We start from the raw sequence: 22,341 nt of genomic DNA on the forward strand, positions 1-22,341 counted from the left end.
GCCGATCCAATTATAATTACTGCATAAACACGGCTTGCATGCATCACACTGCTCATCTTTTTTTTTTTTTTTCGCATACCCCTTCTTAATTGCAAGGCAGAGATGTGCATGAGAGCCGGAGGAGAATCTCTTCTGCTGCTGCTGCACATCCCATGGGAAGAGCTGAGCAGCACTGCGGGCAGGCGCAGCAGGGGGAGGGTGCTGCGGCTGAGCCAGCCCGGTTAGGTCCGCTCCAGTCACAGCTGCTTTAGCCCCGCTTCCAGCAGGTCTTGGGAATTCCTCTGGCTCGTTGCGGTGCCTCAGCCGAGGGGCCCGGTGCTCAGGGTGTGTTTTCCCTTGTGCTCTGTGGAGCTGCTGGCGGTGGGACGCGCATCCCGCGGGAGAGCCGCAGTGCCGGCGATGCGCAGCACCAGGCAGCTGTGTTCCACCAATAGCGAAATGTCGAAGTTATCAACTCTGTAAAAGTTAAGGAAATAAAGTTTTACTACGGGGAATGACTCAGCTTTATAACACCTATAAAAGCCTGCTTGGTGTTTGTGAGTGGTCTGCTAATCCTGCCTCCGCCTGGACCTGTAAATCCAATAAAAGGCTGTTGCTTCCAACTGGGTCACTGTTGCTTAATTACTAAAGTCCTCAGGTGCCAGTTCTCATGAATAAACAATTGTTTCATGGATAAAACAAATCAATGTATTAAACACCCTTTATAGCTTAAAAAGTTCCAACCGCTATGCAAATAGACCTGTTAAATGAAGAATATTCCTAGGTAAAATAATTATGCAGAACAGTTTCCCCTCTGCATAAGGTGCCAAAAATTATCTCAGTGATGCCAATTATCTGCTTGTTAGCACTGACATTATCATAGTCATTACACAGAACTGGTGCAGTTTATGTAAGATCTACACTGTGTTCTATTGTCATTTTTTTTTTCTCTATTTACAACTCTGTATAATAAATGTCATTTTTCAAATGTTAAGGTATTTGGTATTTAATCTATCATTAAGGCTCTGAATATGTCTAGCCCCTAATAGGAAGACTGGTTTTAACACCCTGCAGTACTAAAAAAATAAAGAAGAGAGAGAAAAGTCTAACCCCCTTCTGTGGGGAAGCCGAGGGGCTCACGGCAGCTCAGCGGGGCAGGGCCGAAGCGCTGGGGGCTGGCAGGGCCACGGGATTCGGGGCAGCAAACCGGCGTGGGCCATATTTGGCTGCTTCTGACTGGGTGGAAAGCAAATTTTGGGCACATATGGGGAAAATTTGGGCATGTTTTGGTGCTGGGGGCCCTGCTGCACCTCCCACCCCAGGGGGTATGCTGGTGGGGTTTGCTGTCGGGGGTGCTTGGCCGTGAGCTGACAACCACCGAACACGGGCGTGGGGAGCACAGCTCTGAGTGCCCTTCCAGAACCTTCCGAGTGTGTTTTTGTCTGCCCTCAGGCGCAAGAAACGCCTCCAATAACAAAGTTATTAATCTTGAATAACTCTCTTTGGGCCACTCTTCATTGTCATTTCTTGTCAGGATCCCTCTTACCCGTAATTCCTCCCTGCTGAGCGCTGTCTTTGTTTAATCTCTCTATAATTGTTGGAGCATCGCACTTAGGAAGCTTCAGAGCGGCCTCTCGAGCGGTACGCCGCACGCCTCGCGGCGCGATGCTGCTGAGCGGAGACCTCGCCCCGAGGGACCGCGGGCACCCGAGGCACCCGTGGGGGCCCTGCGCGGCTCTCTTGGACCTGCTCGCTGCTCGCCGCCACAAGAGGCGAAGCTTGTGTTCCCCCCAAACGCAAAAGAGCAGCCGCTCTTTGACTTCGGTAGGTTTCTAACAAAGCTAACAACAGGTTGAATCGTCCCAAATGTAGCCGTCGCATTATTTTTTTGTCACTCTTTGTGCTGAAAAACCAGCAGCTGGGGGGTTCCAGAACCTGAGGACCCCCAGCTCTGGGGAGGAGGCAGCGGCCCCACAGCAGGGCAGGGCAAGGGGACCCAGACAAGGTGGAGACAGAGCCGGGAGAAGCGCCCAAGGAACCCGGTGCGAGGTGCAGCGGGTGATGCCGCCCTTCACGGGGACAGGCACAGGTGAGCCCAGCACAGCCACACAGCAGAGGCCACGAGGGCAGAACCAGGTATTCCCACAGCAGAATTGTCTAACCCTGTGGCAATTAAAATACCTGTTATTTAAAAAAAAAAAAAAAAAAGAAGGCAATTACACTGTAATTACTTTGACACAAGACATTAAGCAGATTATTATCAAAGTGAGATAAACAGTAACTTCAAAGCAATTTCTCTCTAAGAAGACATTCGCAGAGCTGGGGCCCTGCTTCCCCTCTCCCCCTGCCGATGCCTCACCTCAGGAACCTCTGCTCCCCGACTCACCCCCCGGCGGGACCCAGGGGAGCTCTGGGCTGGGGCAGCCCCGCGGCACCCTCGGCATCCTCCATTGCCATGGTGACAGAGCACTCATCCATCCTCCTCCAGCACCCATTTTCCAGCTCATTCTCTCTTCACTTCCCATCACCTCCGCAACTGATGTACGAGAGCAGCCAGGCACCTGCGGTGGTGATCCGGCACGGGGCTGCCTGGTGGGGGAGGCGTGAAGGGAGCGGCAGGGTTCCCAGGCTGTTCTGCAGCAAACCGGAATGGAAAAATCAAGAAAAAATAGAAAAAAAAAAAAACAACACAAGGGAAGATGGCTGTCGTGAGCAGGACTGTGTACGCACCCAGCTGTGCTGCCCAGTGGCCCTGGTTTCAGCAATGGAAAGGTTCAGAAGATGAGCTGACCCCGGTGGAGGCGCAGCGGGACGGCAGAGGGGGCAGGCAGCTCGCCAGCTCTGTGCGGGGTCGCTGCCACGAAATGCGGCAAGAGCCAGCACCGGAGACTGGAGGGCAGCAGCCGGAACCGGCAGCTCGCAGATACCGAGTGAGCTACATAGGATGAGGGTGAAAATGTGATATAAGCAACGGCACGCCTGGGAACCTGTCCTCAAAAACAGCCCTGCTGTCAAAACAGTGTCTACGGACGCTGTGTCCGTATCAGACCCAAGTGCAGCTCGGCCCCGGGCACAGCACAGACTTCTCCTGATCCACGCTGGGCAGGCCGAGCAGGGCCGGGACAGGGATCTGCCCTCGGGGAGCTGCTGCAGATCCCGCAGCTCGGCGTGAGAGGGACCGGAGCTGCTTCCCCGGGGAGCGCAGAGCACCGTGGTGGATCTCGCCTTTAAGTGACACGCTTGTTTTTCCACCTCGCGAACATGACGGGGGGGATGATGGTGCCCTGGTGTTCATCTCCCCGGCTGTCAGAGGCTGCAGCGAGGACAATAGCTTACCTGCACGCCAACCCTGCAGCCGCTCCCCGCAGAGGGGCCGGGCGCTGCCCCCCGCATCCTGCCTGCCTGTGGCGGGGCTGGCGGTGCTGGTGCCTTCCCTTCGGTCTCGGAGGGAGGACGAGCAGGGACCTTCAGAAGTGTCCCCTTACTCAGGAGGGAGGGCTCGGAAATACGAAAACCTATGAAGTATAAAAGCCTTGAGATTATTCTGCCATTAAAGCTTTGATACAAAGAAAAGTCTGATGGAAATGTCAAAATATTTGATATTTTACAGCAAAAAGAAAACAGCTCTACTAATGGAAACTCCGCTTCCTTGTGCCTCAACGCCACTTGTTTGATCATTGAAGGGCAAGAAAATAAATGTTTCCTTGTAACTGTGGATTTCAAATTCCAATGCAAAATCCAGGCAAACACACCCTGGCCCCGGGGAGCGAGGTGTGGGTTTAACCCTGCGCTGCCCGGGCAGGGGAGCCGAGGCCAGGGGTGGCCCTGACAGCCCCCGTCGCTGCCAGCAGCCCCCGAGCTGCTGCCCCCCGAGCTGCTCCCAAACCCCTTTGTCTGTGCCCTGCTTTCTACACAGCGCAAAACACCCAACACGGCCCAGGGAAATCGGCGCCGGGGCAGGGTGGCTGCGGGCATGTGGTGCGTCAGACAGACAGACGGACAGACGGGGCACACGACTGCCATGCGCACAGCAGAGCTGGCAGCGTGCGGCCCCTCGCCTCCTCCGCCCGCCGCAGGCTGTGAGCATTTTTATGAAACTGTATTTTATTAAATAAACAAACTGGAGCAATTCCAGCAGATTTACGAACACTTCCTCTCCTCTCACTTGTTCGACCCACTGCAGATTTATGGTTCTGCATTAACCTCATGAGCACTCATAAAGTTTACTAAGATAATGTTGGCAGGAGGGAGAAGGGATTTTTATGGGTAAGTAATAATTACAAAATGCAGAAGTACTCAGGGAATCTGTTTATTAGTTGTGAGTGCTTGGTCAACAGTTATACCGTATGCCTTGTCTCTGCTTTATGGAACACTTGCCCACATGCCTACTTCTCCAGTCCGTTATTATCTCATGTTTTCCCTTTAGTTTTCCTCTAAAAAGACTCTGCGTGTGTTCCAGCACATCACAGGGTGTTTAAAACAGTTACCAATGTGACCTGCCCTCCTCCTTGTGATGCCGCACAGGGTGCAGGCGAGGGGGGCTGCACAGGGGAGAGGTTCGGGTGCATTTCCCAGAGCTCAGGTTTGGGTTCGTGGGGTTCCCAGGTGCCGGCAGAGCCTGCCCTGGGTGCTCCAGCTCCCCGGGGCTCTGCGAGCAGCGCACACCGCCCCACTGCTGAGCACCGGTGCCCCTGCGCGGCCGCCGTGCAGCGCCTGGGGGGGAGGCGCTGGGGGCTGCCAGCAGGTGCTGCGGCTGCGGGCAGGGCACTTGGTGCAGCCCTGGCTGCGTGGGGGCTGCGTGGCACCGCGAGGACATCTCCCCGTGGCAGTGGCCACGCACAGGCTCCTGCGGCATCCCCAGGGTGCCCTCCCCATGCCCCCTCCCGCTGTCCCTGCCGGCTCCGTGCAGGCAGGGCGGTGGTGGCCAGGCGAGAGCCGGGTTTGCGATCGGGGGCTGTCAGCGAGGTGACAGGGCTCCTCGCGGCCCCTCCCCGAGCCAAGCGGGTCACCAGCACATCCCAAATCCCCCTTCGCTGTGACTTCCCATGATTTGAAACTCAAACAAGGCAGCATGAATAATGTAATGCGCTCCTTCTTCTCTTCTTGCCTTCAAATCCTCAGAGGATGAGTGAAGCTTCTTGTCTGCCTCATTAGTGGCTGTTCAGCCATTTGATTTCTGTAACAATGAGCGTGCTCACCAGAATTTTCATACCTATTTGCGTCATGAAGTCAACACTGAATTTTTTGAATTCACATAAAAAATTAATGGTGTAATCTGCATATGTCTATATTTCAGCGCGGGCTCCTCTCCGCCCCCCTCCCCAGGAGAGGACAGGGACCAGGAGCATTGTCCCCGTGGGTGCGGGGCTGCCCACGGGAGCAGCACGGCGCGGGGTCCTCCGGCAGCGGGGCCGCAGCTGGCTCCAGGGCCGGGCATCCTGCGAGGAGCAGGAGGGGGATGCGGCACACGTGGACCGGGGACGTGGGAGCTTTCATCCACGCAGGATGGTGGTTTTGGCCACAGATATGCTGGATTTGGCTGCTGGTGTGCAGGCTGAAGCCGCTTCTGCAGCCGGGGGGCGTTCACTGTGGCAATGATTTCTCCCCAGATGTCTCTCTTTGGAGAGCACATGCACCCTCCTTCAGCTTCTGCCTCTGTGAGGGGACTGAGATGTCCCTCACGTCAGGGGACGCTGAGAATTAATGGCCGCTGTTAATTGCCTTGCTGTGCGAGAGCTAGCTGCCGCCGCGGTCACTGGGAGCCAGTGCTGCTGTCCTGGCAGGGGCAGTGTCGGTGTTAGGGCACAGTGCCACGCACAGCGCTGGTGGCAGCTCTGCTCTGGGGCCACACATCCCAGCCTCCGCGTGCCCCAGACAAAGCAGAACAATAGGGCTTCTAGTGATGACTTATAACAAGGTTCTGTTGGAATAAAATCTTTTATCTATTGGAACTATATTGTAAAAAAATAAAAAATCAAAAAAAAATCAAAACTATACTGGCATGCAATATTAAACTTCGAAACTCTCAGCAGAAATTTGCAATTTCGGCTCCGGAGTGTTGAAAGACTTTGCCTTGATAACAGTGAATCATCCCACTTAGGCAAAGTCACAATACTGCGAAACACATACAACGGTGTAAAAGATAAATGATAACACTGATATAACGGAATACAATGTGTTGAGAGTAGGGGAATACAAAAGCGAAGTCTGCGTGAATCACCTTGAAATTTTCCTGTTTAAAGCGTCGTGTTGCTGCAAAGCTGTCCCGCTGCACTGGGGCTGAGCAGTCCCTGGCACGGTGCCCCGCACCCCACCGGGGGTGCAGCTGCGGGCCCGCTGCCCTCGGTCCTGCTTTTCCAGGGTTGCTCAGGAAATTTAATTAGAATTAATTTAAGGTATGAATTTACACTGGATTAGCTAAACCTCATTAAATCCCCTCCTGCAGTGAAAGTTTTATTTAGAATTAAAGTGCTCATAAATTGAACTAAACCAAATTAACGGGATTTTGATTCTGAATGAATGTCCGCAAATGAGTTTAAAGCAAGTTAAGTAATCTGTGTTCTGTTTGCATGGAAGTTTAATTCAAATTCTTTTCCTGAGTGTCCACAACCTGGCAAAACCTGAGAGTAGATTAATTCAGTGTTATCAAATAGACTTGAAATTATACATCCACCCCACAAAACACATCAGACAAGGTATGAGTGATTGTTCTCAGGAATACAAATCACTTTCAGGAAAAATCTCTGCCTTTTTGCTGCTCTTCTGGGCAATAAAAGACGTTCCTATGGAAGTTGCTGTTCGACGAGGCTGCCTGTCCCCTTCTGCTATTGCTCGTCTGTTTGCAGTGATTTGCCTAAAACAATCTCTGTGGCTTTTGAGAGCATCCCGGGCTCATCGTACCAGGTATACAACAGAGATCATCATCATCCGATGTCAGAGCTAAAGGATTATCTGCAGTGATGGATAGTGAGAGACTGATAACAAACCTGCAATTCAATCAGTGCCTTCTGATGGTATCACAAGCTGGGGAGCAGTGATGGAGCAGCTCCAGAGATGGCCACAACCATGCACTAGTATGGCTTTTGCAGTCAGTCTTTTTGTCTTCTTATCTGTTATTATTTTATTTTATATTCTTTTACTTAATTTTATTTAGTTTTGTTTTTCTCTGTTTTAACAGATGACTGAAGTGGCTGCAGGTTTCACTGCTGCTATTTGCAGTGAGGCACGAGGAAGGATCTTTTCGCTGAAAGGAGCAGTGGCTCCTCACTCAGCTGCCTCCCTGCACCCCGCACTCAGCCCTTCCAGCAGCCAAGCAGCAAACTGAGATTGCCCACATCTAGTTTTCATCTTCATGTACAATTGACTTATTCCTCGCTGCCTACAGCCACCCTCAGCACCCCCTGTGCCCCCCGCCTGTCCATCACGCTCCCGCCTTGCCGAGCCGTGCGCGCTGCCCCATGCGACGCAGTGGTGTCATTCCAGCACAGCGGAAAATTAAATGTTTGGTCGCTGCTAGGGTGGCTCACAAATGCCGTCTGGATGGGCTCGTGTGGTTTGTGGGCTCGGCAGCTTCATGGGCGGAGAAGAGAGCTACAAAAAGGGGCAGAGACAAATTATCACATCGGCACCAGGGCAGGTAGCGCCAAGAGGGGCTAAGCGTTGTGTTTAATTCTTGTTCTGGAGCTTTGTCCGCTTGCTACCCAGCAGAGAGGGTCAGGAGCCGGCTGCCATGGCACAGAAAATGCTGCCGTGCTCAGCACTGGGTACCAGCGCCAGCACCAGCACCAGCCACAGCTCAGCACAGCGGCTCCTCCTGGGAGAGCGCTCTGCGGGATGCCAGGAAACACAGAGTGTTTCCTTCTGCCAGCCTAGCTACAGGTTATATACCTTCTGTAAATGGGATAACTTAAAAAAGCATATAAATAAAGATTTAATTTTGAAAAAAGAAAGATGCATTTTGAGTCTGGCACAATTGTATTATCCACGCCATTATATTTCCAATGAAAAATGATTTTGATGTTATATCAGAGTATGAGTTTGTCATCTCAGGTCACTGGGGATCATTCTAGTTTTCTGTATGGTTTATAAACTCATATTTTCCATTTATGACATATAAAGCTTTGGATATCACCAGAGAAAATACTGTAGTAAAACCCTAATAAATTACTACAGGCATAAGCAAACTCCAGTAATTTATGGAGGGTTTGGACTTTAATAATGTTTTGTCTTAGATTTGGTCCTAATTATAAATCATTTGTAAAGACAGTTTAAAATATAAGCAAATCTTACATGGCATTCTTATTATCTACTTAATATCTCGGATCAAAAGATTTACTGTATTGCATTCTGGGAATTAAGCAAACTAGGAAACTAAGTAAGAAAGAAACACAGTAAAATTATAGTTTTGTCATAAAACTTTGATTGATCAATGATTATTGTAAAACTATGGTAACTATGCAGACGCCAACATAAATCTGTAACAGAACAGGATTTATTATAGAAAATACTATATTTTCCACAATTTTGACTATAGTGTTAATATGGGTCTGATAGATTTACTGTGGTTTTAGCTTAATTAACTCGATTTGACTGTATATGCCCTTATAATGCATGTATCCCAAGGTGCATCTGTTACATATCTAGCTTTTCCCTTCAATTGTAGTTTAAGAAATATTTAATCCTCGCCATAATTCTCAGGCGCTGGTCTGCAGAATCGCGGGGCGCATCCCTGTATTTAGTCTGGCTGATGAAGGAGCCGTACAATTTACATCTGCCTGATGTGCAGGCGCGCTGTTCTCCGGGGGAACTCACATCCCTGTGCATGCTGGTGCTGCACCGGGCGTGGGACGTGGGGCTGTGGGCTGGGGGCATCCTCACCCCTTTGGCATCGGTGCCCCATGGGCCTACACGTCCACAGCAGCTCTGCCGGAAGGCCGGGTGGAGCACGGGACTGTGCTTTTGGGCTGGCAGAGGTGGCTGCGGCTCGGTGGGAGCACGCACGGCAAAGCAGGCTGGCGCTGCTGCCGACAGCCTTCGTGGCCCTCTGCACCCCCGCTATGTCGTAGCTGGCGTGGACACTTTAGCCCCTCATCCAGCTGCTTTATAGCAATTTGGCTTATTTCGCAGAGCTTCACGGAAAAGTGAAAGCTGGCAAATGGTTTCCAAGCTTCCAAGAGCACATCTCTGAGATGAATTCTTGTGCACGCCCGCTGCCGCTGGGGATGTCTGTGCCCAGGCCCCACCAGGAGCCCTGCACGCCACTGCCGGCAGCGCCCACACATCCCTGAGGAGCCGCGGTGGTGGGAGCGAGGCCAGGCTCTGTGCTGGGTGCCCACAGGGGTCATGGCACCGTGCGGACATGCCCGGGTCAGGGCACAGCCAGCTGCGGCGTGGGGTGAGGGAGGGGAAACAACACAAACACGGGGTGTGGGCAGCTCCTCCCTGTGACAGCCATCCTACAGGGCCGGGTTCCACAACCGGACGGGAGCCCAAACAAGCATACACGATGCATTTCCATGAGCAGAACCCCTTTCTTCCTTTGTTTTCTTTTCCCGTGCAGTACCAGCAGCCCAGGCAGGCAGCCCCTGTCCAGGCAGGAGCCAGCAGCACCCCTGGTGCTGCCCCCAGCCCCGCAGCATCGGGTTTGTTCCCAGCCCAGGCTGCATCTCCTGGTGCCGATGCCTGTTTTGCCTAACCATGAAATTACTAGACTGCCCTTAAATACACTCCTGCAAATGAGGACACCGGAAAAAATGCAATAATTGTGACAGTAACTCACTAGGCCAAGCCTGACATGTCTCTAATTGCCTGCTAAAATTGTCTCTGTCTCCTAAAGTGCAAATTATCACCCGAAATGACAAGAATAATGAATGAGTAACTCTGATGTAATGCAACAATTAGCCCTTAAAGACACTGTCTAATATGCTAATGCTGAACACCCACTCCTTGTTATTAAGTGGCTGATAATTATTTAATTATCTATCTGCCAGGATGATTTACTTCGTTTATTTAGCTGCAGATGCAGGGCAATAGCACTCAGGTTTGGGGTCAGAAGGAGGCATCCCAATCACTGGCCGGAGCGTCTGCTCCCTCGCGCTGTGTCCAACTGTCTGGCTGTCTTCTCTAATCAGCAGTGTCAACTAAAGCAACAGCAAACAAACAGGCTATACCTGTGTGCAGAGAGTCCCTGCTGCTTACAGGTCAGAGAGATGTCAGGCGCGATCTTCAGTGAGAAATTGCTATTTCTGCTTTTATTCTATGCTGTCAGAGATGTCTGTTCGCAGCGCGCAGTGATGGGTGAACCTCCGGGTTTGGATTTGGCTCAGCTTGCCTGCTGGATTGTTTTCTGGCAATTTTGCAATGATGTTTTTGAAGGTCAGAAAGCATCTTCACGCTGAAAGTTTCTGCCATCTCTAAATAGCCCTTGCTGCTTCCTATCAAGGCAAGGGAAGGCAATGAGACCTCTTGGCATCTTCCTGCTTCATTCCCATCTCCCAGAAAATAATCCATCAGGGAGAGCGGGCGAATGCTGCAAGATGCTGGCTTTCTACAATCCCCTTGAACCAGAGAGAGGAACATAAAATCTATTGACCCAGCCAGAATGGTTTAGCTCAGGGTTCAGACGTGACAGCGGTGACGTTACAGCGAGCGAGGTTTGGGCTGTGTGACATGCTGCACGGACAAATGAAAGCTGGTGTGTGCAAGAGCGATGTTATGGCTTTAGCTAAATGAAAGCACCAAGGAAAGCGAAAGACTTTCCATCAGGGGCTCAATTCCTTTCTTATTTAACAAACTTTCCTGAAAAATTCATATTAAGTGCAAGCTTCACATAAAGAATAACTTTTTACAAGGTGTAAATCCTTTCTTGCCCTAAATACAGTCCAGGGGGACCACACTTTCTATGAATAAGCACTGTCTGCGGCAGTCAGAGGCTTTTTTAATTAGCGGGCAGCCGAATACCCTCCCAGATATATGTCCCACTTCCCCGTTTGCCTGTGACTAATACCAGGGACTTGTCACAGCATTGTTTACTGCAGCTGTTCTCTATCTTGGCCTGTCCTCTCCTTTTGTTCTGCACAATTAAAGCACGGTGTTTGTACCCAAATGCCCGGCCAGGCCAGGTCCCCGTGACGCCCGGTGCTGCCCCTGTTTCCCTCTGTGGCTGCGGCTGCACCTCTCTGTGGCTGCACCACGGCTGGAGACGTCCCAGCAGTGCAGGGCGAGGGACCAGGTCCCCTGCTTCGGTCCCGAGCCACCACACGTGAGCTGGGACAGCTGGCTTAGGTCTCCCTGTTCCTTGATTGCACTCATGAAGGTGCCATTGGCATTGCCACCAAGGCTGCTGGACCTGGCTGTGCCGAGGGGACCGGGCATTTCACTGAATTAGGTTTCACCTCCCTGCTGGCCGCTGAAGCCGAGTCTCTGACCGCCTGGAAAACACAGACATGGGTCTCTCCTCCGGCCTAATCACCATTCCTGCCCGTCACAAGTGCTCAGCCCCCCCAGCCTCGCTGCGTCGCGGTGCTGGGGCCGTCCTTTACCTTGGCTGCTGCAGCCTGACAGCTGAGGGGTTCTCTTAGCTTCTTGCGGGTTATATTAAAAACAAAAGACAAACAATACCCAAACAGATTATGGGCAAAACGCTCTGGAGAAACCCGTGCTGCCCTGCTGGTTGGACAGAGCATGGCTGTACTCAGCCCGGCCGGAGGGGAGCTCGCTCTGGGCAGGGGGCAGTGAGACAGGGCCCCTCCGCTCGCCGTGGGCTGGCAGTTAACCAGCAGCACCGCTCGGCCTCTCACACCCCACAGTGTGTTTCTGACATGCTCTGGAGAAGTGTTTTCCTACCGAAGGAGCCACCCCGTGGCCCCGGAGGAGCTGCGGTGGGCCGCTAGCAGGGGGAGCGAGGGTGAGAGGGCGGCTGCTGCAGGCTGAGCGCAGCTCCCGCGCTGCCCATCTGGCAATTAGCATAGTGTTATTTATAATGTTTAATGCACTACCTTGCTGTAATGAAGAAGAATTCTGGTTCTCGGCTTCTGTGGTGAATTTAGTTGACTTTGGAGATTTTTTAATGCAGTAATAACTCCACTCTCCCTCTTCCCCTGCGAAGCCAGGGAGCTGTTCATTATCTGGATTCTGTCTAGAAAGGACTTTTTATCATCAGATTCCCAGGACAGGAGCAGAATTTAATCTTCCGGCTGCAGCTGAGCCAAAGAGCAAAGCCACCTCAAGGTCACCTGCCCCAGGGGTGGCAGCGCAGGGACCCGGTGGGGACCCGGTGGCAGCGCCAGGCGAGGGGCCAGCCCTGGCACAGGGGCAGGTGGCACTGCCCATAACCTGACCTGAGGCCAAAACCTGACCCAACCCCAAAGCCACCCCTCAGAAGGGGAAAGGCCGGGGGTGGCCCTGCAGCTGGCTGCAACCAGGACGGTGTCAGCTGCAGTGCTCTAGGGACGGGGCACGCATTTATTGCAGCCTGTGATGCAGAGCAGGTGCTGGAGGAGCCTCGCTTTTCTTCCTCCACACCTGCATTACAGCAAACAGAACGTGAGGGAGGGTGTTCCCCTGTGCTGCCAGCAACAGGGGATGCTCCCAACAAAGCTGCTTTCCCCTCTGCTTTGCAACACGGACCCCAGGGGCAGTGGGCTGTGGCACTTCTGCTGCCTGTGGTCACGGGTTCCCCTACAAAAATCATGGATGGGGAGCAGGAAGGGAGACCGGGCTCCTCCCTGGTCTTGCAAAATTCCTGTTGATTTTCTACAAGGATTTTCCTTTCTTCTTTCTAGAAGGCTTATTTCCTCCTGCCCCCTTTCTTTGTGACCCCCCCGACACAATGAGTTAAATATCAACTGCAGCAAGTGAAAAATTCTGACAGTGCCAACAGGCCCAGCACCCATTTCAGACTCTTCACAAAGTGATAACAATTAAGACCTGGACAGTTTGATTTATTTTTTTTTTCCTTCTAAACAAAGAATTAATGATGCATGAGAACCTGGGGGAAAATTGCTAATAATTTATGATGGCACTTTTAGGTAAGGGTAGTAAGTTTTGCAAAGTGAGGGAAGGATTTGAAAGGTAAACACTTTGAACAGCAGCCTGCGTAGCTGCTCTGTCAATTTAGAGTCTACTACATACCATTAACCAACCTAAAATAACTCCTATGGTAATAACCCTTCAGATACAAATGCCTGTGCAGACAAAGGTATTATTAAGTTAAATTACCCTAAAAGTGTCGGATTGACAGAAAGGTTCAGTCAGTGGTTTGGCATCCAAGGGCCTAAGTGACGCACGCAAACAGTTGCAGACGCCTCGCTGCAGGCGCCCGGCTTGCGGGAGCCAGGAACGGGACCTCGTTGCTCCCAGCTCCCAGTTCCCAGCTCCCAGCTCCCAGTTCCCAGCTCCCAGCACCCCCCAGCACCCCCCAGCACCCCCCATGCCCGCCTCAGCCTCCGGCAGAGGTGCTCCAGGAGAGCCTGCGCTGCCCGCCCTTGTGCACGGCTTCGGGAGCACGAGGCTGAGGAGCCTTAATTAAAGTTCCTGTGCTCGCTTTTATTATAAAACATGCTTGTCTCGGCTCCACTGCTCCGCTGAGAGATTTCAGCTCCAGTGTAGAGCTGAGGTGGAAAGCATATTTTAAGAGAGAAGCCTAAGAATTACTGTTCCCCGAGATGTCCTGTCCTCCCTGATGCAGGATCTGACTCCTGTTCCACACTCTGAAGCAAGATAAGCCATAATTAATAATTAATACCAAATAATCCCTTACATTCCTATAGCTCCGCTTGTCCTGAAGCATCCCCAGGCTCATGGGGCCGTGCGGGGTGGGCAGCAGCCGCGGCCGGGAGCGAAGGTTTCTGCACCTCCTCGCATCCTCGGAGGAGGCACCGGGCACCGGGCTCACAGTGAGGTTAGGTGGGAACAGGGTACAAAAACCTGGGGTCACGTTCCTGTCCCTGGCCTCAGCCCCAGTGGGAGAGAAGGGAAGAGATCTCCCAAGCTGTCGCTGCAGAAAGCTGTTGGTGCTGATCCTCACGGACTAAAATTCACGGCAGGGTCTGCAATGCAGAGCGGCAGGAAGGAGTGGAACCAGACTGTTGTAAGGGCGTGGGATGGATATTTCCAATGGGACGCTGGGTGGAACCCACTCTAAAAATGTGGTGGAGCTCCCCCTGGTTGCTTTGAAAATCAGTGGCATTTCAGGCCACAGCTGAAAGGGTTTCTGAGCTCCGCTTTCTTCTGCACTGCATTGTCCTGGGAAAAAAGAGACTGCATCAGTGGCTACTGACCATGGCAAGTTTGAAGAATTTACAGCTTTCCTGCATCCCTCTGACTTTTTGGTTCAAGATGAGCATTCTCGGTGTGAAAGCCACCCCCAACCCCATCCCACCCCCAGCCCCATCCCACCACTGGCCCCATCCCACCCCTAACCCCGTCCCACCCCCAGCCCCATCCCACCACACCGCATCCTCCTGGAGCCCAGGGGAGCGCTGCATTCTCTTCCCTTTGGCAGAAAGCTCTCACAGGTGCCTGCCACACTGTTTTTTCCCTTTCTCTCTCATTTTTCTCTTCTTTTGCTTGTTTTTCTCATCCCAGAGGTACCTTCAAAATCTCCCAACGTCAACTGGAATCAGCTCTAGCTTATGCCGCGGCTAATAAATTAGAAATGCCACATTCTCCCAAACTGCATTATTACCGTTTATAATTTTGATTGTTAATTTGCATACGAAAATTAGTCCTGTGACATGCGTGAATTTTATTTTATTCTTGAACTAATTATAAACAAGAATGCCACATTATTTACATAACTAATTATTGTTCCTTCTGTTCTCCCATTTTTGAATCACAGTCCCATTCTACATTGGTTAACGATGCAAATGAACAATCAGAGAACATTTCTAAAGTTTCTGAATTTGTTCTATTTGCATCAAATACAAATTCCTTTGAATGGGAGATAATATGCTTTTCCATTTTAATGGACGTAAATTAGGCTGATTTTAATTTATAGTTAATTTGAATGAATAATTCCTGTCTACCTGGGTATATTTTTTCAGAGGTCGATTGTAGATGTTTATTAACCCATAAATCTGCCTTTTGCGATAAACAAAGGAAAATTTTGCCCCCGAAAGAGGTTTTCTGCCTTCATTCTAAAGCCGGTCCCCTCGTTGTGCTTGCTCCCTGCCTGCTGCAGAGCTGCACCCACCACGCTCCTGGAGCACTTTGCAGTGCGGGACAGGGACCCGGCGGCAGCGGCACCACTCGTTTGCTTTGCAGACAGCAGCAGAGCCCCTCAAGCACGGGGCTCTTTCTTCTCATTTTTTTTCCCCCATTTCTGCACACGCCGAGCAGGGCTGCCTTAAGGGCTGCTGGTTCAGAAGGCGAAACAGCCCCTGTGTTTCTGGGGAAAGGCAGATCCTGACGCTGCCCCGATGGGCACAGGCGGTGCCCTGTGCCCCCGGCGAGGGGAGCGCTCTGCCACGCTCTGCAGCGCGCCGCTCGTGGCCCCGGCGCGGGCTGTGAGCCCACCCACCCTGCTGATACATGGAGAGCGGGCTAATTGGCTGTAATGGGATTAGGAACCTAATATGTTAAGATCGGAATGAGAATTTAATAAACTCTAATGTGAACGTGGAAAAAAACAGCGCAGCTTCAGATGCCTCCCAGTGCCAGGAGGGAAGAGAGAGCGGTGATTAGACCAGCAAACCGGGGTCGTTATTTCCAGGTACTCTGGCAAGTTTTAATCACACGGGTCACACATAAAGGAGGCTGTGTTTAAGGCGGTATTTGGGGCACAGGGGCTGGAGCACCGCGGATGTGCAGCAAGACTGGAGAAAGCTCAGGGAAAGGGAGGCGCCTCCGCTGCTTCCTCGGGCACAAAGTGTTGGGAGAGCGCACAGACACTGCAAAATCCTTGAAAATTCTGTATGAACAGAGCAAAGTGCATTAGGAAGAGGAAATGCTTGAACCCTCGCTCCTGGTGGGGCTGCCCTTGGCATCTCCTGCCCAGCTGGCCCCACGCACCGCAGGGTTGCTGCTGGCCCTGGGTGTGGGGGTAGAGCCCATGCCCCCCGTGCCCCACAGCTCCTCCCAGCAAGGCCCCGCGCTCCCCGCAGGCACCGGCCAGGCCGGCGGGGCATTCCCGTGGTGGCTGGTACATAATGCGTGTTCTAAAAGAGTCTCTAAATAAATGTGTGTCTTAAAAAAAATAACTCCAAAAACATATCTATCTGATAATCATTAAATTGCCTCCCAAGGAGCCGTTATGTTCTATGTGGTAGAAAATATGAATTTTAAAATAGATCCTAAATACTGCTTTTATACGATAGAGCGTTACAGCTCACAAAGAGCCGTCACAGTCTAGCGGGTGGATAATGCACATCTTAAAAATCGTCTCAGTTCTCAGAGACTTGCAGGAGTGATAAATCTGGAGGCTTGGGCAGCTGCAGGCCGCAGCGGGGCTTGAGGCCAGACCAGACCCGAGGCCAGAGCATCCCGAGGGCACTGGCGATGCTCCCATGGGTCCTGCCCCCCATGCCTGGCGAGCTGGGGCTGAAGGAAAGAGACCTGGTACCTGCGAACCATGCAAAGCTGTCGTTGGGCTGCACTCCTGCATGTGCACGTGCATTAATTTAGCTGGGCATTTACTGTTCTGATTCAAACAAATGTCTAAGAATGCGTGAACCGATATGGAAGGCTGTGCTGGCAAGGCTGCCCTTGTCCCAGCAAGTTATCACTGCTGGTTGTGAACTTTCTACCTAGGCGCACACGCATTTTACTGAGCTTTCCTTTTTTATTGTCTCAAGTATGACAGAGGTCCCGACCAAATCAGGAAGGAGGGGTCCGTATCAGCCTGGCTGCCCCCTGCACGCGCTCCCTGCACCCTGGGACGGGTTCAGCTCCCACAAGCACCGTTGTCTGACTTCCTGCATTTAGAAGAAAACAAAATCCGATGGACAAAGTTTTTATTCAGCTCTTACACGGCTCTGACTTCTGCATGACAGGGGAATGAAGCTATCCTATCGTTCCTTTTTAATATATCAGGAACACAGAATAATTTTTCCTGGATTTTTCAGGCTGGATTCAGCTCCCATTAAAGTCAATAATTAGATTTTCATCATCGGTAATTGGAACTGCTGCCCAGCCAGCTGAGCTGCTGTCCTCTATGAGCTGTGCACGTGGTTTGGGCAGTCTGGGATATCTCAGCTGCCGGAGAAACAACCAGCACTAAGACTTTCTTTAAACATTCTTTGACACTTGTATGAAAAATCCAGAAACCTCAGCGAGATGCAGCAGAGGGCTTCCCCCTGCCCCAGAGGTGCTCATGGCTGTGCCAGGCCCATGGCAGGACACGGGGCCGTGCCGGGCCGATGGGGTCCTCCGTGGGGTGGCTGCCTCGGGGCGCGTGCCCGGGGAGCTGCGGTGCTCCCTGGGGGCCGGGTGTCCCCCGGGGGCTGTGGGGAGCGGCAGTCGAGGCGGGGGTCTGGGGCCGTGAGCCCCTGCCCGGGCGGGAGGGGGGCTCTGCAGCCGCCTGCACACCGCGGGTCGTGCCCACCGCAGGGAGGCGAGAAGGGAAGAAGCTTGTTTAGCTGGAAATTTCAATCAAATTAGCGACCAGGAGCTAGTTTTTGGTTTTGCTAATGCAATTAGGGAACCTAATTGTATTAATCACAATCATATTATATTGCCAATAATTAAATTCCCTTTGACACAATTGTTTACACTTCCATAGCTTATTAATTAGTCTAACACCGTTAGTCACTGATGTAATGGGGAGCGGTGCCGTGGGGCCCCAGAGCCGGGGCTGGCACGTCCCCCCCGCCCCGCAGCGTGCCGCGGGCACCCCCGGGGCATGCGGGCAGGACGGGCTGGTGGCACCACTCCTGCCCTGTTGGCCCTTCTCTCCCGGAGAGCCTCGCTGTCCTGCTACTAATCGATCCTCCCTCCCCCCCAGGTAGGCTCTTCAGCTGGTGTCTGCAGGAGGAAGCACGCTGCTTTCTGCTTCAGTCACCTTCTGCATTCCCAGAGGCAATCCTCGTGTCCCCCCTCAGACTTTTCTTCTGGCTAACCAAGAGCAGCTTCCTCTGTCTTCCCTTTCACCCCCCCGTTCTAGCTGCTCTTCAGATTAGCCTTCATTGTGCTGTTGAATTCCTCTGCACCAAACAGCTTTTAAACAAAGAAGATAAAAACACAAAGGGAGAGGAAGCTCATCTGGATCTGATGCTGCTCCAGGAGGAAGAGGTTGGGAATGTGAAGGCAGCGGGCTGTCCGAGAGGGGATGGCCATGAAATAATAAAGTTCGTAATTCCTACAAAGGAAAAGAGGAAGGCGAGCAAAGTGAAAACAGCGGGCTTCTGAGAAAGAGTAAATTCAGAGAACTAATAGGTATGGTATCCTTGGAAACAGAACTGACAGAAACACGTTAAGAGAAGCCAGTTCCTTAAACAAATGATGCTAATACACACAGACAAACCACTTCAAAATACGGGAATCTCAGGATTCTTAGTGACTTCACGTGTGGAAAGTGCAGAAAAAGTAGAGATTTGACTGAACTGCTGTGGGTAGGTATAAAAGTCCAGCCCAGGTACGCCTGGCAAATGTCGAGAGGCCGAGGCGAGGGGGGACATGGAGTGCGGAGGGGCTGTGAGGGACGAGCATCAGTGGGAGAGAACAAGGAGACCAGGAGAAAGATTAATTCCCCCTTAAACAGAGATGGAGATCTGTCTTGGGTGAGACTGCTCAGCTTAATTACAGCTCCTACAAAAACACTAGAGGCAAAAAAAAAAAAAAAAAGTAGCAGCTAGGAGATAAGAGGGAGATGAAGGAGAGCGGTGTGGATGTGTCGGAGCCTGACCTGCGCTGCCTTTAGCAGCAGCACCACACCCGCGGCACCGCTTTGTGATCACCAGGCTGCCCGCTGCTCCCGCTGCCTCCAGCTGGTGAGTCCACAGTCTAAGGCGAGTGCTTTGTCGTTACTGGTCCCTAAATGCAGGCGTTTGTGCTTTCTGCTATTATATTTCATCCTGTTTCTGTTACTCGGGTCAGAGAGGTCACACAGTGCTTCCTCCGTGATGAGCACTTCCACGAGATCTGAGCTGAAATGCCCCGGGTTCCTCTCTCCTTGGAGCTCGTTCTCACTTTTTCAGAGTTCGCTCCCTTTTCACGTTTCCTTCCTTGGCTGGGGGTGTTTGTGGTGGCTCTCAGGACGAGGTGGGATGAGCGGGGCTGCTCCGGCCGCCCTCTCCCCGCGCTGCGAGGACTGCGGAGGGGCTGGGGCGGGCGGACCTCGAGGTGAGAGCTGTTGTCTGTTCCCCCTCGTAGTGTCTTCTGAGTCTCCTCTTGCAAAAGGGGCTTTAGGAGAGCACCCTGACCATCGCCTCTGGCAGCTGGTGCAAGAAGCATCTCACCTCTTGCCTCGCCGTGCCTGCCCTGGGTACAGCTGCCCCGCTGCATCTCTTGGGCCTTCCCCTCGCCCTGGCTTCCCACAGCAGCTGGCTTGGCCAGAAGGGACCAGTGCCTCCAGTGCCTCCCTCCTCGCTCTGCCTGGCTGCACCTCGTGGGGCTATGGGGGGTGACGTTCTGGAGAGGAGACAATAAAACCTCACCGTGGAAATGAGCACCAGGTAGGAGACCCCAGGCACAGGGAGCCAGCCCTGTGCCTCCGAGCGGCGGGGCAGGAGCAGGCTGCACCCCACAGGAGTTTGGAGAGGGGAGAGGTTTGCCAGCACTAGCCGGTGGCTGCACGGGGGTGCTTAGCACAGCCTTGCAGTACAGTTAATTGTTAATTGGATATAACGTTCCCTCTGATAAGCCCTGTCAAGTTGTATCACCACTGCTGAACTGAATTCATCACTTGCGCGCTGCTCATGGAGTTGCTATTATTGTAATTATAATTACGTATTTCATATGCTCCTGCAGAATACCTCACAGCTGCTAACTAATTAGCCCTCACATCCCCCTGCTCCTCCTCGGGGCCCACCCCCGTGCTCCCCGGCCAGCCCCACGCTGCCAGTGCAGGAGGGAAAAGCCAGCGCCCTCTGCTCCTCCTGGGATGGGATGGGATGGGACGGGACGGGACGGGAGGGGATGGGATGGGATGGGATGGGATGGGATGGGATGGGATGGGATGGGATGGGACGGGATGGGATGGGATGGGATGGGATGGGATGGGATGGGATGGGACGGGACGGGACGGGACGGGATGGGATGGGATGGGATGGGATGGGATGGGATGGGATGGGATGGGATGGGATGGGATGGGGCCCTTCCACGCAGGGGCACAGTGACTGCGGGGTTGCCCCATGCTGCAGGCATTGGATGGTAGAGGTCAGTAACCTGCAGGCAATTTTCCAGGGGTGCCCCTGTTTGCTCACCTCCTGGCACTAAATGCCCGCTGTCCCTCTGTGTAGAACACATTCGCCACATGGGCGCTGCTTTACCTGATCCTGCCGAGCCCCAGCCCTGGCTCCTGCTGGGCCAACTTGGGTTTCTTTTGTGATCAGACGCTGCGATTCCAGACTGGGAACTTTCAATAACGGTGCGCAGAGGAATGCCTGCGAGGCTAAATTGCTTAATTTGCATTGTCTTGGAATATTTTTGCATATAATAAAGATCTGTATTTTTGCTTTGCCCTTTTCCCCCTGCTACCCCTCCCCATCTTTTCCATTAGGAAGTGGAAGTGCAAACCCCACAGGTTAGATGAATCACGCATTGTGGCTGAGCGGAGGAGAGAGAGCTGCCTCATCTCTGGAGGTGGCGCTGGCCCCAGGAATGGGGGCCCTGGAAGCCAGTGGCTCGCATTGCTGGCTCTCCTCCCATCCCTGCCACAGCAGCCCCCCCTCGTACCCCCGGCGCTCTGTGTCCCGTGGTGCCATGAGCCCCCAGCTCCCAGCACCATGCCTGTACGCCCAGAGGTGGGGAAATGCTGTCACCTCTGCTAGGGAGACCAAGGCGAGGGTGGGCAGCACAGGATGTCTCCGGGACGCATCATTTTTCTAAGAGCAAATTCAGCTTTTTCAGACTAAAACAAATGTCTGCTGGTCTGCATGTGCGTGCTCGCTGCTTAGCCTTCCCGTGCTCCCCGGCTGGAGCTGCTCGCAGTAAACGCGGCCAAGCCCTGCTTACTATGCATCTGTAATGAGGGCGCAGAGTTGATGGATGCTTGCTGAGCCGTCCTTCCCCGAAACGGAGGCCACAGGGAAAACAGAGCAAAGTAGGAGGAAAATCTGCTGGAATCTAATTGTGGAGGCGGGGGAGATACAAAAGGAGAGGCAAGAATTGATAGCTGTCTGGTCTGCTGCACCTTTGAGGAATCATTAACATCTGATTAATTAGTTAAGGTCTGCTTTGAAAATGTAAAGCGCTGTACTTATGCAAAGTATAAATGGGATGATCCAGCTAGCTGCAATGGTACTCGAGATAATGAGAGACACTTTAGAGGAGAGGCGGGTAAGAGGGAAGGAAGGGATGCAAGTTAAAAGCGTAGTAGTAAACCAGGGAAATCCAGCCTGGGCTTTGGGCCGGGCAGCACGAGGGGGCTTGGGGGCCGGGGGTGTTACCGGGGGCTGCAGAGATTTGCAAGGTGCCACAGACACAGTGTGGCCCCGTGCCGGAGCTCAGAAGCATGGTGCTGGCTGTCCAGGCGATGCTCTCTCAGCACTGCTGCACTTAAAAGGTTGCCAATTGTCTCGTAGGGCAGTAGTGATAACGCCACTGGTCCTGCCTGGGGAGCAGCTGGTGGCTGCACCATGTCCTGATGGAGGCACCCATCCCTCTGTGCGCCGCGCGGTCCTTCCCTCCGGCAGAACTCACTTGTGACATGAAAAGCATCTCCTGCACCTATTTGGCAGAGACCCCTTTAGTTCCAACTTTTTTTTAAATTCCTGTCTTTAAACAAACACCCTGAAACCTGCATGTGCACGTCTGGAGCAAGCAGCACCCGCCCAGCGCCCTGGGAGCCGCACGCAGGTTTCAGCGGGTGCAGGACCCTGCGGGGACGCAGCCCCCTGGGGGCTGGGGCAGGGGGTCCGGGGGCTGCCATGGAGCCACTGGCACTGATTTCTTGGGGGGGAGCAGCCCCACGGCTGCACCGTGCCCGTCTGTCCGTCCGTGTTCAGGGGGGGCGGTGTGACCGGTGCGCCTTTGGCCAGCTCTGCAACCAGCGTCTATGCCATTAAATAGTTAACGCACTGAAATGTATTTTAATAAACTCTATTTAATAGCCGTACATTAATTGTCTGATTAATTCTAATAAATCCTTATTTGAGATGCTTAATTTAGAGTGTGACTGATCGTGCTGTCACGGATGGATTATATAATTGTTGTCTGGGACGAGATACTTGGGGAGATACCGGACAAAGGCAGGGGCCTGGGGAC

At 52.7% G+C, this 22,341-nt stretch overlaps 1 protein-coding gene across 1 annotated transcript in view; it reads left to right on the forward strand.

Moving 5' to 3' along the window:
- LOC308179202 (uncharacterized protein) overlaps window positions 1-2,186 on the forward strand; it is a gene marked incomplete at its 5' end in the record, with an annotated part of 50,659 nt that extends 48,473 nt beyond the window's left edge. The window contains one exon of the mRNA XM_080559020.1: window positions 97-2,186. The remainder of the gene's footprint in view (window positions 1-96) is intronic.
- Between the last annotated feature and the right edge of the window lie 20,155 nt (window positions 2,187-22,341).

This window comes from Anser brachyrhynchus (assembly GCF_964034855.1).
Source record: "Anser brachyrhynchus genome assembly, chromosome: 17".
Classification (NCBI taxonomy): domain Eukaryota; kingdom Metazoa; phylum Chordata; class Aves; order Anseriformes; family Anatidae; genus Anser; species Anser brachyrhynchus.